Consider the following 17,013-nt stretch of genomic DNA (forward strand, 5'->3'; position numbering starts at 1 on the left):
GTATTAAATAACATTTTTACATGACATATTTATTTATTTTCTTTTCTTTATTTCTGAGACAGAGTCTCGCTCTGTCATCCAGGTTGGAGTGCAGTGGCACGATATAAACTCACTGCAATATCTGCCTCCTGGGTTACAGAGACTCTTTTGCCTCAGACTCCGGAATAGCTGAGATTACAGGCACCCGCCACAACATCCAGCTAATTTTTGTCTTTTTTAGTAGAGGCAGGGTTTCACATGTTGGCCAGGCTGGTCTCAAACTCCTGACCTCTGATGTGCCTGCCTCAGCCTCCCAAAGTGTTACGATTACAGGCATATGCCACCACAACTGGCCATATCACATATTTAAAGTGTGCTAATTTAACAATAATTTTTGCCATTATCCAATTTTTTTTCTAGACTCCCAGCCCCCATTACCCAATTATTTTGCAACAAGTAGATTTCAAAGAGATCCATGAAGACAGTCAGAATCCAAAATCCTTGGCCAGATAAACAGAGAGAATTTGTTTTCAGCTTAAGAGATAGTATGGACAGCAATAACAGATAAGGGGCAAGAAAACAAGGACACATGAAAACAGGCTTAAAAGGGAAAAGAGAAAGAAGAGAAAGGAAACTTGAATCCAGAGATGGAATAACAGGGCAATAACGAAAGTGTAACAAGCAGAGCAACAAATTGGTTAAGAGAATGGTAAGTCATTTAGCACTGTAAACTAAATGAATAGCAGGCAAGGGAGAAATGAGAAATCTGTAATAATTACCATATGAAATGACTGAAGTATAAAATCTTTTTCTTTCTACTTTTCTTTTTAATGGCCATAGAAAAAGAATGAAAAAAAAGAAGACTAAGGTTAATGAACACAATATTCATTACAATATTATAATGACACATTACAGTAACTTAGCAAAAACGAAAGACAATTCAGTTAATTAAAACAAACATTCTGGGTCTTAAAAGGCATTTTTTTTTTTTTTGGAGACAGAGTTCCACTCCTGTTGCCCAGGCTGGAGTGTAACAGCATGATCTCGGCTTACCGCAACCTCCATCTCTTGGGTTCAAGTTGACTCTCCAGCCTCAACCTCCCAAATAGCTGAGATTACAGGCATGCACCACCACGTCCAGCTAATTTTGTATTTTTAGTAAATACGGGGTTTCTCCATGTTGGTCAGGCTGGTCTCAAACTCCCCACCTCAGGTCATCTGCTGCCTCAGCCTCCCAAAGTGCTGGGATTACATGTATAAGCCACCGTGCCTGGCAAAGTGCATTATTTTTTTAAAACAGCATTGTTTATTAAGAATTTTTTTTTTTTTTGAGTCTCACTTTGTCACCCAGGCTGGAGTGCAATGGCACACTCTTGGCTCACTGCAACCTCCACCTCCTATGTTCAAGCGATTCTCCTACCTCAGTCTCCCAAGTAGTTGGGATCACAGGTGCATGCCACATGCCCAGCTAATTTTTGCAATTTTAATGCAAATAGGGTTTCTCAAACTCCTGACCTCAGGTGATCTGCCCACCTAGGCCTCCCAAAGTGCTGGAATATAGGCATGAGCCACTGCACCTGGCCTCATTTTTGTTAAGAATTTAGATAAGACACAGTGGTTTATGCCTGTAACCCCAGCACTTTGGGAGGCCAAGATGGAAGGATCACTTGAGGTCATGAGTTGGAGACCAGACTGAACAATGTAGCCAAACTCTATCTTTATTTATTTATTTATTTATTTATTTATTTATTTATTTATTTTGGATACAAAGTATTGCTCTGTCATCCAGCCTGGAATGCACCGGGGATCATGGTTCACTGTAGTTTCAACCTCCTGGGCTCAAGCAATCTTCCAATCTCGGCCTCCCAAGGAGCTGGAACTACAGGCATGTGCCACCATACCCAGCTAATTTTTTTATTTTTACCTTTTTGTAGAGATGGGATTTATGTTACCCAGGCTGGTCTTGAAGTATTGGGCTCAAAGGATTCTCCTGTCTCAGCCTCTCAAAATACTGGGATTACAGACATGAGCCACTGCACCCAGCCTCTATTTTTTAATTAAATATTTAAACAAATAAAAAAAAAAATGCGTTAGCAAACAAACTCAAATGGCAACATAAGTAATTAGAAAAATAATTAGCTAATATTCTGGTTCAATCTCAATGCCTTTTTCTCTTTGGGAAATTAGAAAAAGGCAGAAATTTAATTTTTAGAATTATTTATTTTACTTATATTTGCTAAACCAATACAAGACATATAAACAAAATATCATAAAATAATTAAAACTGTTGACTTACTGGAAAATTCTTAAGAAACCATAAAATATAGAAGACAATCCTCATCTCCACAAAAAAAACCCCACAAAAATTAGCTGGGTGTGGTGGCACACACCTGTAGTCCCAGCTACTAGGGAGGCTGAGGTGGCAGGATCATCTGAGCCCAGGAAGCTGAAGTTGCAGTGAGCTGAAATTGCTCCAATGCACTCCAGCCCAGGTGACACAGTGAGACCCTGTTTCAAAACAAAAAGAAAGAAAGAAAAAAAAAATGAAAGAAATCACAAACTCAACTTCATATATACATGTATTTTATTGCACTTTAGGTTCTGGGGTACATGTGCAGAACATGCAGGATTGTGGCACAGGTGCATACATGGTAATGTGGTTTGCTGCCTCCATCCCCCCGTCACCTGTGTCTGGCATTTCTCCCCATGTTATCCCTCCCCAACCTCCCCACGCCTCACTGTCCCACCCCTATTCCCCACCAAGGACCCCAGTGTGTGATGCTCCCCTCCCTGTGTCTATGCGTTCTCACTGTTCAACAGCGGCCTATGAGTGAGAACATTTGGTGTTTGATTTTCTATTCTTGTGTCAGACAAACTCAACTTCTTAAAAACTCTTTTAAACACAAAGTCTATGAAACAGCCAGCCACATTTTTGTAAAGGATTATGCCAGAAAACCATATTTTATCCATCTTTATCACTTGAGCCTGGGAGTACTAGGCCCTGAAGACACAGAGCCTGATATTTACCCTTAAGAAAGATATTAATATAGTTAACAATGAGATACTTTCTCATCTATCACAGTTAGAAAAATTAAAAACCTGTAACACTAAGTTGTTCTCACTTTGAGATTATAAACTGGTAAATCCTCTGAACCAGTACTTCTTAGTACATGCCAAAGATATCTGCAGCAGCACTGTTAAGAGAGGAAAAATCACAAACAATCTGAATGTCTATCAGTAAAAAAAATAATTTAAAAAAGGTTTAGAAAACAAGGCTGTATCCAGACTATAGAGAGTTATGCAATAATTTTTTAAACTAAGGTGGATCTTTATGTTCCAACCTGAATATCTAAGAGCTGTTGTTACATTTTAAAAAATAGAATTGTAAAACATTTTGTGGAGTACATGACCTTCCATGTTAAAAAACAAACAACAACAACAATAACCAAAAAAACAAATACAAGGCCAGACGCAGTGGCTCTCACCTGTAGTTTCAGCACTTTGGGAGGCCAAGGTGGGAGGACTGCTTGAGGCCAGGAATTTTGAGACCAGCCTGGGAAACATAGCAAGACCCCATCTCTACCAAAACACACACACACATGCCCATATAGCGTGTTTCTGCAAGTCTAAAAATGTAGGTAATAGTAAAAGACAAACGTATGCACACCAAAACGGTAGAAGTGCTTAGTTTCTAAATAGAGACCAGCAACCAGGTGATGGCCTAGGGGAATGTCAACCGCTTATTATTTTGATTTCTGGTTGGCAAAAGGATGCATTCACTTTTTTAGTTGATTAACTTAAAATAAACATAAGGTACTTTCCCATCTTGCAAGATGGCGGGTGAAAAAGTTGAGAAGCCGGATACTAAAGAGAAGAAACCTGAAGCCAAGAAGGCTGATGCTGGTAGCAAAGTGAAAAAGGGTAACCTCAAGGCTAAAAAGCCCAAGAAGGGGAAGCCCCATTGCAGCCGCAATCCTGTTCTTGTCAGAGGAATTGGCAGGTATCCCCGATCTGCCATGTATTCCAGAAAGGTCGTGTACAAGAGGAAGTGCTCAGAGGCTAAATCCAAGGTTGAAAAGAAAAAGAAGGAGAAGCTTCTTGCAACTGCTACAAAACTAGTTGGTGGTGACAAAAACGGCGGTACCCGGGTGGTTAAACTTGGCAAAACACCTCGGTATTATCCTACTGAAGATGTGCCTCGAAAGCTGTTGAGCCACGGCAAAACACCCTTTAGTCAGCACATGAGAAAACTGCGAGCCAGCATCACCCCCGGGACCATTCTGCTCATCCTCACTGGATGCCACAGGGGCAAGAGGGTGGTTTTCCTGAAGCAGCTGGCTAGTGGCTTGTTACTTGTGATTGGACCTCTGGTCCTCAATTGAGTTCCTCTGCGAAGAACACACCAGAAATTTGTCATTGCCTCCTCAACCACAATTGATATCAGCAATGTAAAAATTCCAAAACATCTTACTGATGCTTACTTCAAGAAGAAGCTGCGAAAGCCCAGACACCAGGAAGGTGAGATCTTCGACACAGAAAAAGAGAAATACGAGATTACAGAGCAGCACAAGATTGATCAGAAAGCTGCGGACTCACAAATTTTACCAAAAATCAAAGCTATTCCTCAGCTCTAGGGCCACCTGCGATCTGTGTTTGCCCTAACAAATGGAATTTATCCTCACAAATTGGTATTTTAAATGTCCTAATAATCTAATTAAATAACCAAAAAAAAAAAAAGAACATAATGTAAACAGATGTTATTCAAAAAGATGTATGAGGCTTTCAACCTTTCTAATCACTGCTGCTAATATTTTTTTTTAAAAAACAATATTATAAGTTCCCTGGCTCATGAAGTCCTTGACTAGCCCACTCTTACCACCTCTGAGATATTTTATGGGATGGTCTAGAATTTATCTTTGGAGAAAACAATTTTTAAAAGAAGCAACAATGGCACCACTGCACTCCAGCTTGGGAGACAGAGCAAGACTTTGTGTTAAAAAAAAAAAAAAAAAGGAAGTGACAATATATTCATAGTTCAATCACAGGATGACATTATTTATTTAATAGACATTTATGGAGCATCTATTATATCAGGGCAAAGTACTAGGCCCTAAAGACACAAGAATAAAATGAAGTGTTTACAACTTACAAAAGGAGAAAGACAACTATACCACCATGTACAGCAATTCATAGGGCTGGCATAAAGTAGTCATAGAAATGGTGTAGGGGAGCAGTAAAAGACAAGGACAGGACACAGGAACTCCATTTTGTACAAAGCATTAAAAGAGGACTAGGATAAAGTCTTAAAGAAATGATATGCTATGCATCGCACGAAAACAAACCAAAAACGCCAGTGGGATCTGCCTATCAGGATTCAAGCTACCTTGTAAATATCACTAATTACTCGTATTAGGGACACATTAGTCAACTCCATTAAAAAGCCGCTTTCTATCCTGTGTAAGGGCAGCACTATGAATTCGAGATTCAGACCATATTCCCTCAGACAAAGGCATTACTAAACTTTGACTAGACATCGGAATTATTAAACAATAACAAAATAAATTTGAACAACTGAATAAAGCTGAAGCCCTGAACAGCCTAACTGGAAAAGGAGAGGACCCTTTATAGGTCATATACACCTCCTGACCTGTATTTGGCTATCTGCTCCCAGGCTGTCAAAAGATAAGCAGCACAGCCCTCAAGGCAGGAGACTGATCTTCGGCAAAGCAGGTATCCACCCCAGATGCTACTGTTTCCTGTACACAGCCCTCAGAGCCAGGGGAGGCCTGGAACCTGAGAAGTTTATTTCCAATTTGGAAACTTGCCAATGCGTCTCATTCGAAGCATCCAGAGACAAAAGCCAGCTCAACCTCCAATGCCAGAAGCCAATGCAGCATTATCTTCTGTATGAGTTCCTCACCCAGAGGTGACCTGCATGATTTCTTCTGTGCCTGCTAAGGGGCACAGAAGAATATGCTCAGCTCAAGTATTACGCAGACTCTAACCTTAACAGTGGCAACATGGTAACTACAAATCCCAAATCCCAGGAGAACTATACTTAATGGAGAGAACTCACTGGTCTACTGGAACTACTGGCATTGCAAAAGCAGCACCTTCTTTACAATGTATAAATAATATCAAAGGATAATTTGTATACATAAAATAATTTCCCCAAGTTTTAAGCACCACTTCATAAAAGTGGGGGAAAAGGATTAAAATTAAAGCTAACAGGCCGGGCGTGGTGGCTCACGCCTGTAGTCCAAGCACTTTGGAGGCCAAGGTGGGCAGATCACCTGAGGTCAGGAGTTCAAGACCAGCCTGACCAACATGGTGAAACCCTGTCTTTAAAAAAAAAAATTAATTAAATTAAAGCTAATTTAAGGGGAACATTTCATTTCCTTGATTTTCCTCATTAAGGAAACTCTCTAACGAATATACCATAAAATTTTAACTATTATTTAAGAGGCTATTTTTTTAAAGGTAAGAAGACAATTGTTACATGAAAAGTAAAAACACCCACATGGCTTCAGTATATTTCAGTATTTAAAGAGCTAAATGGTCACATAAAGCATTAAATTGCATTCATTCTCTAATGGTAGCAAAAAAGATCCAATGGATAGTAAAAGGATATCAGCAATTTAGTGATAGAAAGACACAGAAACACATGAAAAAGCACATCAAAAATAAAGATAACTTAATTCAAACTACTGGATTACGGAAGGTCTATCAATTATTTAAGTTTGTACAGGGCTATAATTAACAAAAATCATTAATCCTATTTTGTACAAAAATATTAACTATCATGCTGTTAAATTATATTCACCCAGAAAAACAAATATACACCATCTTATTATGTAAAAATAAATTCATTACCATTTTATTATGTAAAAAAGCATTTATATTACCTGTTATATTTAACATCACAAAAAACTATTTGCTTTGGACTATGAATGAACACTTACCTACATAATTCATCAAGCAATTATTAAGTGGGGCTATAGCAAGGGGTTACAGCAGTATCATTAAGATAACTGCTCTTCTTTATGCAGCATTAGTCAGAGAAACAACGACCATAAATTCCAGGTCTAGAAATAAAATCTCCCAGTCACCTTATAAAGATGCAAATGCATTTAATTTTTAAGGCCCTCTAAAGAAACTAGTGATTATCTCTATGTAATAGAAATATTAAAGATACTTGTTTACTTCATTTTAGATTTTGTGGATTTTCCACAATGAACAAATGAGTTGACTTTGTAGTTTGGGAAGGGTGGATTTTTAAAGAGGCCTGATTAGTTCACAGAGGTTTTCCGTCACCCATCCTAATGTTTTGCCACCACCTTACACTACTCTTTCTCACATCTTTCCCCTCTAACATGGTCTCAGCACCCACAGAACTTCACCACTGAAGCACGGCCGTTAAGATAAAATGTTGTTTAACGGCCATCTCCCTACTGGAACATAAGTTTGATGATGGTGGAAGTGTGTCTGTACTGCTCCCAAATCCATCTCTCAATCCTGGCATTGTGCCTCTACATAGCAGGCAAACAATTCTCAATGAATAAATGAACAAACTGGGCTAAAAACCCTCAGAATGCAGCTGAAGATCAAGTCTTCTACTGTTTTCACCAAAAAATACTGATTGATACATGATCATTACCTTCTGCATTTGAAATATGTCTGAATCACTTCATTAGTCTTATTTCTTTCAATGTAATCAATTCCAGTTTTCTAAAATGTCTAACCGTGCGGCTGTCATTCCGAACCTCCACAAGGGTTCAGCTGCAGAGTTCAGTATTAAGTCAAACATTCCAGTTTTTACTACTAATTTTAACTGGATAAATACTCATTATTTTATATAAAGTTTGGAGAAATTAAATCAAGTGCTTAAAATATCCTCACATGTAAACAGCCTGTCCTACCAGAATATGAAATTTCAAGGTGGGAAGACTGTTTCATTCTCACCACTGGTAGTTTATCACTAGCATAGTATTTGCACCAACTATATTATTTCACCTCTAATGGATTCTAAGTCACAATTACGACAATTACTTCATCTTTTTTTGACTAACAAAAACACATATACATAAAACCTATAGTCACTTTCCTACCTCACAGAATCAATTTAAACATTTTCTGAAAAGTCAAGTAAATACACTTAAAAATCCAATTATTTGAATAGGATAACTGAACAATATGTTTTAATAATAGTGTATTTGCTAAAATTATAAGATCACAAACACAGTTCTATCTGAAATACTATCTCAAAACCTTAGAAATTCATTAAAGGGCCCCCAGTATTAGCTCCTTCCTACAGAAAATCAAGATGACCTAATGCCTACCTGACAGAAAAATACAATGCAATAGGTATAAAATTCCTCAGCATTACCTCTCCAACTGAAAACACATCGGTAACTTCCTTCATCTATAACTGAATGTGATCCAAAACTCTTCTCAGAGCAGACTTCTCCACATGTGTTTTTAGCCCTGCCTGTTCCCAACCCTCGTAGAATCTGTGTGCTCAATACTATCTAAACTGGTTTTAGTCATTTCCTCATCACTATTTCTCTTTGTCAGTAAGGTTAGTAAAACAATAATTCTTAAGGTAAAATGTTTCCTTTATATTAAAACCTAAATGAGAACTCAAAATGGAGAGTTTTCTAATTGAACTACAAAGAAACTTTATCTAAATTAGGCTATTCAGACTTAGATAGTTATCTATGGGATGAGAAGGCTTTAAACTGTGTGTGTGTTGGGGGGTAGCGTATGAGTATGAATACTCATATCAGTGATCAAATTTCCTACCTACCTCTCCAGAACACAGAATACACACAAAGCAACTTGCTTGCTCTGAGTGAGTGCTTGATCTGAGTCTCAAATACTCCTTTACAGCAATGTAAAACCAGAGTAACACATTCTCTATGGCAAAATAGTTAATATATAGTTCATATATTTTACAGCAATAATTTGCTTCTATCCTTTGCTTATTTCCAAACTCACTATCCCTTGAAGGTATTAAAATGAACTATTGGTTGGATGCAGTGGCTCATGCCTGTAATCCCAGCACTTTGGGAGGCCGAGGTGGGTAGATCAAACTTGAGGTCAGGAGTTTGAGATCATCCTGGTCAACATGGTGAAACTCCATCTCTACTAAAAATACAAAAATTAGCCAGGCGTTTGGCATGCGCCTGTAGTCCCAGCTACTTGGGAGGCTGAGGCGGAAGAATCGCTTGAACCAGGAGGAAGAGGTTGCAGTGAGGCCGAGACTGCACCACTGTGCTCCAGCCTGGCGACAGAGCAAGACTCAGTTTCAAAAAAAAAAAAAAAAAATACAAAAAATTAGCTGGGCACGGTGGCATGCGCCTATAGCCCTAGGCACTCAAAATTTTCAAATTATTGTGATGCCGTTAATGATGTATAGAAGGTAAAATGGGCCAGGTGCGGTGGCTCAAGCCTGTAATCCCAGCACTTTGGGAGGCCGAGGCGGGTGGATCACGAGGTCAAGAGATCGAGACCATCCTGGTCAACATGGTGAAACCCCGTCTCTATTAAAAATACAAAAACTTAGCTGGGCATGGTGGCGCGTGCCTGTAATCCCAGCTACTGAGGAGCCTGAGGCGGGAGAATTGCCTGAACCCAGGAGGCGGAGGCTGCGGTGAGCCCAGATCGCGCCATTGCACTCCAGCCTGGGTAACAAGAGCGAAACTCCGTCTCAAAAAAAAAAAAAAAAAAAGAAGGTAAAATGAACAGCAAATTCAGAGGAAAATACAGGTGAGCCCAGAATCTAATCCAATATATGTACACATATATTTAAAACATTTTTGCATTGCTTTAACATTCACTGACTAAAACGCATACAATAACACATAAATTGAAAGAAGTCTGTCCCTTATTTGGAACCTTACCCAAAGGTGTATATCACACTGGAAAAATCACATTATAGAGCAATGCTAATGAAGGTATTTGAGTCACCAATTAAAACACACGTGTATTTAATTTACAGCTGCCGCATTCATGATTATTCTACATGTAGATGTTAGTAGCATCTGACTACTTTATTCTGCCTCGTGGTAGAGGAGTGCCTGCATCTTCACAAAACTGAAACAAATAATATATTTAACGTAATTATTATAATTAATTAATAACTTTTCTTTGTTAGAATACTGCAGTTTTAAATGTACATATCTGTACACACACACACATATATATATACATATATATGTATATATATACATATATACATATATATATATAAAACACACACCCACACAGATATATGTGTAGCTTATACTGTCTACCAGTTGTTTTGTTTTGTTTGTTTTGTTTTTGAGACAAGAGTATAGCTATTTTCACCCAGGCTGGAGTGCAGTGACACAATATTCCCTTACTACAACCTCTACCTCCCGAGTTCAAGCAATTCTCCTGCTCAGACTCCCAAGTAGCTGGGATTCCAGGCACCTGCCACCCCTGTCCAGCTAACTTTTGTATTTTTAGTAGAGATAGGGTTTTGCCATGTTGGCCAGGCTGGTCTCCAACTCCTAGCCTCAAGTGATCTGCCTGACTCAGCCTCCCAAAGTGCTGGGAATACAGATATGAGCCACCATCCCCAGCCTGTTTTTTTCTTTTTTTGAGACAGTTTCTCACTTTGTTACCCAGGCTGGAGTTCAGTGGATTATAGCTCCCTGCCATCTCAACCTCCCAGGCTCAGGCAATCCTCCCACTTCACACTCTAGAATGGCTGGGACCACAAGCATATGCCACCACACCCAGCTAACTTTTTTTTATTTTTAGTAGAGAGGCAGTTTTGCTATGTTGTCCAGATTGGTCTTAAACTCCTGGGCGCAAACACGATATTCCCACCTCAGCCTCCCCATGTGTTGGATTACAGACATAAAATCACTGGACCAAGCCTTTTCTTTTTTTTTTCTTAAGTTCTTGCTCTATTGCCCAGTGCAGTGGTGTGATACAGTTCACTGCAGCCTCCAACTTCTGAGTTCAATCGATTCTCCCACCTCAGCCTCCTAAGTAGGTGGGACTAGATACACGTGCCATTGCTTCTAGTTATTTTTTTAAGAGGTGAAAAAATAGATGAAAGCTGATTGTAGCGTACTGAGTAAGAGAGTTCAGAAATCTCTTCCCTACAGAATTTTATTATATTGTAGCACAAAAAGAAACATTTATTTTGGGCCAGATGCAGTGGCTCATGCCTGTAATCCCAATACTTCGGGAGGCTGAGGCAGGCAAATCACCCAAGGCCAGGAGTTCGAGACCAGCCTGGACAACATGGTGAAACCACATTTCTACTAAAAACACAAAAATTAGTCGGGCATAGGAGGCTGAGGCAGGAGAATTGCCTGAACCCAGGAGGCGGAGGTTGCAGTGAGCCGAGATTGTGCCATTGCACTCCAGCCTGGGTAACAAGAGCGAAACCCTGTCTCAAAAAAAAAAAAAATTAAAAAACCAAAAAAAAAACAAAATTAGTTGGGCATGATGGCGCACACCTGTAGTCCCAGCTACTCAGGAGGCTGAGGCTCAAGAATTGCTTGAACCCGGCGGGGAAGGTTGCAGTGAGCCGAGATCGCACCACTGCACTACAGCCTGGGCAACAGAGCAAGACTCTGTGTCAAACAAAAAAAAAAAAAAAGCTTATTTTTTTAGTCATAGCCTTATGTATAAAATTACCTCTAAATTTTTTTTAATTGCACAATACTGACACAAAAAATGAACTCTAAACTAAGAGCCTTATGACTTATCTTTCAGTTTTGCCAGTAGTTAACTATATGATCTTCAAGTCTCTTAAGTCCTCTAAACCAGTTTCCTCAAGTTCATGTAAGGAACTGGAATTAAATTAACTCTAGGGTAATGTTCAATTCTAACATTCTAGGTTTCTACCTATCTAGTATTCATGAAACACATTCACAACTCACGAAGACAATGATTCAGACCAGCAGTTCTTCCTATGTGTGGCCAATGGACCCTTTCAGAGAATAAAAAAGGTCACAACTATTTTCATAATAATACTGAGACATTTGCCTTTTTTACTGTGGTTACATTTGCAATAAGGATGCAGAAGCAATGACGGGTAAAACTTCTAGAGCTTTAGCTAGTAACAAGGCAGTGGCACCAAAACATACCAGTGGTCACTGTACTTAAAGCCACAATGATAAGATTTGAGCCTTCAAGTGAAAAGTACAAAGGTAGACCTTATATCTGCCACCATGGCTATAAAAGCTTTCCAACAGAGAAGTTTACACTAAGAATATAATTTTTAATATTACCTAAATTTGGAAGATCTGCTAGTTTTAGTAGAGACATGGTTTTACCATGCTGATCTTGAACTCCTGGCCTCAAATGACCTGCCTGCCTTAGCCTCCCAAAGTGCCTGGCCTAGATCAAATAATTTTTAAATTTCTAACACAGTGAAAATATCAATAGATATAACCCACATAAATAAAATCTTTATGCAGTCTTCAGTAATTTTTAAGTATGTAAAAAACAGTCCTGAGACCTGAGATCCACTGATCAAACAAAACCTTACAAAGCCTCTTGCTGGCCAGTTTATATCCTCCAGTCATTCACAATCTAGAGTAGGCAAGAATGAAGGAAGATACATACCTATCACGTAACCTTTGATGTACATTATAATACCAGTATAATTCCAAATACTAAATTTGGGATGGCTACTTTCAAAGATTTAATTCAAGCAGGTACTGAAAGATGGTTAAAAATGACTAAATAAAAGTGCATTCCAGACAAAGGGTTTGTCTGTACGAGATTAAAGAGAAAAGAGAATGGCAACATGTTTGGCGAAGAGGCCGACAGGGCTAGACTGAAGGAGAATGGCAGAGGTGTGAGGAGCGCTATAGTGAAAAAGTGGGGCAAGATGAGGTCACAAAAAATTCTGAGTCACACAACAAGAGTTTAGAGACCAGGCATGGTGGCCCACATCCATAATCCCAGCACTCTGGGAAGCTGAGGTAGGAGGATCACTTGAGCCCAGGTCAAGGCTGCTGTGATCTATAATGTTGCGAATGCAGTCCAGCCTGGATGAGAGTGAGACTCTATCTCTAAAAAACAAACAAAAAAGAAATAGCTGAATCTCGAGACTGGAAAAGTATAATGCTCTAAATGAGGCCACTGGATCTATTAATTAGGTTACAGAGTAGTCACTGTTGAGTGTTTAGGGAGAGAGCACAAATTAAAAGTGAGTCTGGGATCAAGACCTCATTAGCATTATATTAACTAATATAATAAGTATTTTACCCAGGGTTATAGAAAAATATTTTTTCCAAAGAGTAGTTTGTCTTTCAATTACAACAGTTTTAAGTTATATCTCTAAAACTTATGTGATTTTCAGAGAATTTATTTCACAATCACAAAATACTGATTTTAGCACTTAAGCAGAACTCTAGCAGCCTAATTTTATAACAAAATAATATATTACTGTGCTACATATTGAACCTCAACCTACTGCCTAAAAGAATATTATTCTTACTATAGATATGCCCACAAAGGTACATTTTAATGGAAATTCAACAAATGACATTTATTCAAGAAAAAAAAGTATTCAATCCTTTTTTATTAGTAATATGAACACAATAAAAGATCAAATTTCATTTTGGCATGTTTATATCAAATATGTATTTAGCTGAAACTATGTCTATGCAAAAGTAATATGTGAAAATCCATATTTTATTAATATAATCTATCAAATAATCATTTATTTTATATAGTCTTCTCTTTACAAAAGAAATTATCACTGGGATCCTTTAAATAGGAAGCTTTCCCAGAATAATAAAAAAGTACAGGTCAGGTGCAGTGGCTCATGCCTATAATCCCAGCATATTGGGAGGCCAAGGCAGGAGGATTGCTTGAGGCCAAGAGTTCAAGACCTGCCTGGGCAACATAGTAAGACCCCACAGCTCTATAAAAAGAAATTTAAATTACAATTCAATTCATTATTTAATTTACACAAAACAGAAATACATTCGCTTAAAGTACGTGCAAAAACTGTGTAATTATAACAGGTATAAAACTAAAACAGGTAGTTGTTAAGAGGTTTAAAAAACAAGATCTGTAAGGAATGGCTTAGATTTGGGTCCAGGAGTTCTCCTCTCTCTCATCTGCTGGCAGGGGAGGCTGAAGTCCTGTGTAGAACAGAAATCTGAGGGTGAGTCTGGCTCAAGAAAGTGGGTATCACAGAAGACCTGTCTCCCCTGGACTTGAAAATGGGTCACAGATACATGAACGTCACCATTTTACTATTATTTGTGGAGGGAGATAAAAACAGAACAGATTAATCCCTCAAGGATTTTCAAAGCTCTAGGTGTTTAAAAGAGCACACAGAAAAAGTGAACTTAGAATTCCAAATGGAGCAAAGACTCTGGAGCCAGACCACCTGAAAACATCTTTTGACTCTACTTCTCACTACTTCTATCACCTTCAAAAATTACTTAGACCTCAGCTCTCTCAGCTATAAAATGGCATAGGAATAGTAACCTGATAGAGTCAATGTGAGAATTAAATGAAAAAATAACTGCAAAACACTCAAAGTGATGGCATTAATTGGCCTTCAAGAATTGTTATAATTAGGCCTGGCGCGGTGGCTCAAGCCTGTAATCCCAGCACTTTGGGAGGCCGAGGCGGGTGGATCACGAGGTCGAGAGATCGAGACCATCCTGGTCAACATGGTGAAACCCCGTCTCTACTAAAAATACAAAAAATTAGCTGGGCATGGTGGCACATGCCTGTAATCCCAGCTACTCAGGAGGCCGAGGCAGGAGAATTGCTTGAACCCAGGAGGCGGCGGTTGCGGTGAGCCGAGATCGCGCCATTGCACTCCAGCCTGGGTAACAAGAGTGAAACTCCGTCACAAAAAAAAAAAAAAAAAAAAAAAAAGAATTGTTATAATTATACTGTGCTAGGATGATTTAAGATCACTCATTCAATCCATCATTACAATATACTGCCACCGCAACCCATCTGACATAAACCTTTCACTGTTCAACCATGCTGGCCTACTCAGTTGTCCACATATTCTGAAAATACTAACCTATATCAGTGTTATATACCAAACAGCAGAATCCTAGAAAACAGGACCAGAATCCTAGAAAACAGGACCAAAGTCCATGACATTCTGAGCCAGTTCCAGAAACACACCTTAAATAAATAATAGCCCTCTGTAAACAGCTGCACATCTGGCAAAAAGGAAAAAAATGTGTGTAACAACCCATTTTCTAACATATTACCATCATTGTACGCAGCCCCCAGGCTATCTCCACTTTTACTACTGACTTACGAAAATCACCAAATTGGTTTATAAATTCCTAACTTATTCTCGCTTTCCAAAAAAAAAAAAAAAGACTTATTATTAGTTAAAATATAAAATTAAATTCTGATTGAAATAAATATTTTCTAGTTGCTAAAACATCTATAGTGACAGCTGGTCATATGGTCAAACTCATTCAATTTCCATTCTTCTTTTCCCTCCTCCCACACCTGAAAGAAAAATCTTTCTTTAACATAAACGTCTTCAATTAGACATCTGAATACATGATGACTAGTTTTTCACTTTACACTCATCTGTTTCTTCATCATCTCAGTTGCCAATACAAGACATGATTTTGTTTGAAACATCAAGCACAAGAATAGATTCATAAAGTATTTTGTTCGTTCTCCTAATCTTCAAGATCAACCATGATGAACAAGAAAAGCAGAGAAACACATACAGGTTCTTTGTTCTTCCCCCAGATACTAAGAGCAAAAGGATAACAGACAGCAAATCATGCCCACAAACCAAAACACAGCTGGTTCATCTAATTTTAGAAAAAAAATAACAAGGAAGGAGAGAAAAGTTCTCTCTGGAATAACTCAATCCTCAAATCAAGGAAATTCAAAGAATACAACATGGAAAAACTAAGAGCCTCAAATATCTCCTGCGGGATTCTAATTCCATCAGTGTCAAATCAAAATAAACAGTATGTTTTTAGAAGATCCCACAAAAGTTTAAAATCACCCCTTAAAAACAAAACAGAAAAAAGCCAGCTTACAGAGAAAATATCTAAATGGTTGATTTCCAAGCACAGGTGTTACTCAGTTGATTCCAAACCTGTTTCTCATTTTCACCATACTCTTTAAAAGACAAGCTAGGAAATGTATTTGTTTGTTTTTTTAACTCGGTTATAACATTTATATCCAGAAGTACCCTTTATTTGTATGCTAAATTCTCACAGCCAGATGTTTATTAACTTGCTCAACTCTGGGCAGTATGGTTCCTCCTTTTCTGGACATCATGAACAAGACCTTCTCTAGCTGCTTCTTAATCTGAGTAAGATATTGTACTTCTTTTTCCCTGGATTCCTCAAGAGAAGAAAGAAAATATAAACCACAATCTAATTGTTTTGGGGGGAGTATTACTTATATACTAGAATCCTTCATACCATCTCTTTACGAAGAGAAATCCTTTTCTTTAGTAACCCTAAGGAATCTATCCAAAATATAAAGATCACAAACTTTTTGCCAGAATCAAGATTAGGTAAAATTGGCATTAGCAAAATATCAGCAACTGCAAGATAACAGCAATTGCAACAGATTTATACAGAAATTTAATGTGTCCTCAAAAGGACTTGAAGAGGAAGAACGACTATTTCCCAACAGTCTTGCTTCCACTAACAGTTACTATATGAACACTATGGTCTCGTGTTCTTGCTGTCAAAAAAAATTCCAGATGAATACAAAGTTTAAATTCCAAAAAGCAAAAGACTTATTGCCAAAATATTTTTAATGAAAGAAACATGTATTCCATTAAACCAAGACTGCCTAATGAAGAAAATTTCAGAAAACCTCAGGAAGATGTAACAATATATTAACAAAAATGCTTTGTGTTAACAGACCTAGACTCTGCTTCTTGTTGGGTTACATGGATCATCAAATATTCCTAAAATAATTGTTCAGTTAAATGAGAAACTGAATAAACTATTTTCTGAAAACATGTATAAAATAATTAGTCCCAAGCATTTTGCAGATGCATAACAATGC

General features: G+C 38.1%; 1 protein-coding gene and 1 pseudogene across 9 annotated transcripts in view; one reads left to right on the forward strand and one right to left on the reverse strand.

Annotated features, from left to right (window-relative positions):
• The window catches only part of MYO6 (myosin VI), a 150,957-nt gene that overhangs the window by 123,913 nt on the left and 10,031 nt on the right, over positions 1–17,013 (reverse strand). The window lies entirely within an intron of this gene.
• LOC101039758 (large ribosomal subunit protein eL6 pseudogene) lies at positions 3,802–4,688 on the forward strand (annotated as a pseudogene).

This window comes from Saimiri boliviensis, chromosome 4, assembly GCF_048565385.1.
Source record: "Saimiri boliviensis isolate mSaiBol1 chromosome 4, mSaiBol1.pri, whole genome shotgun sequence".
Classification (NCBI taxonomy): domain Eukaryota; kingdom Metazoa; phylum Chordata; class Mammalia; order Primates; family Cebidae; genus Saimiri; species Saimiri boliviensis.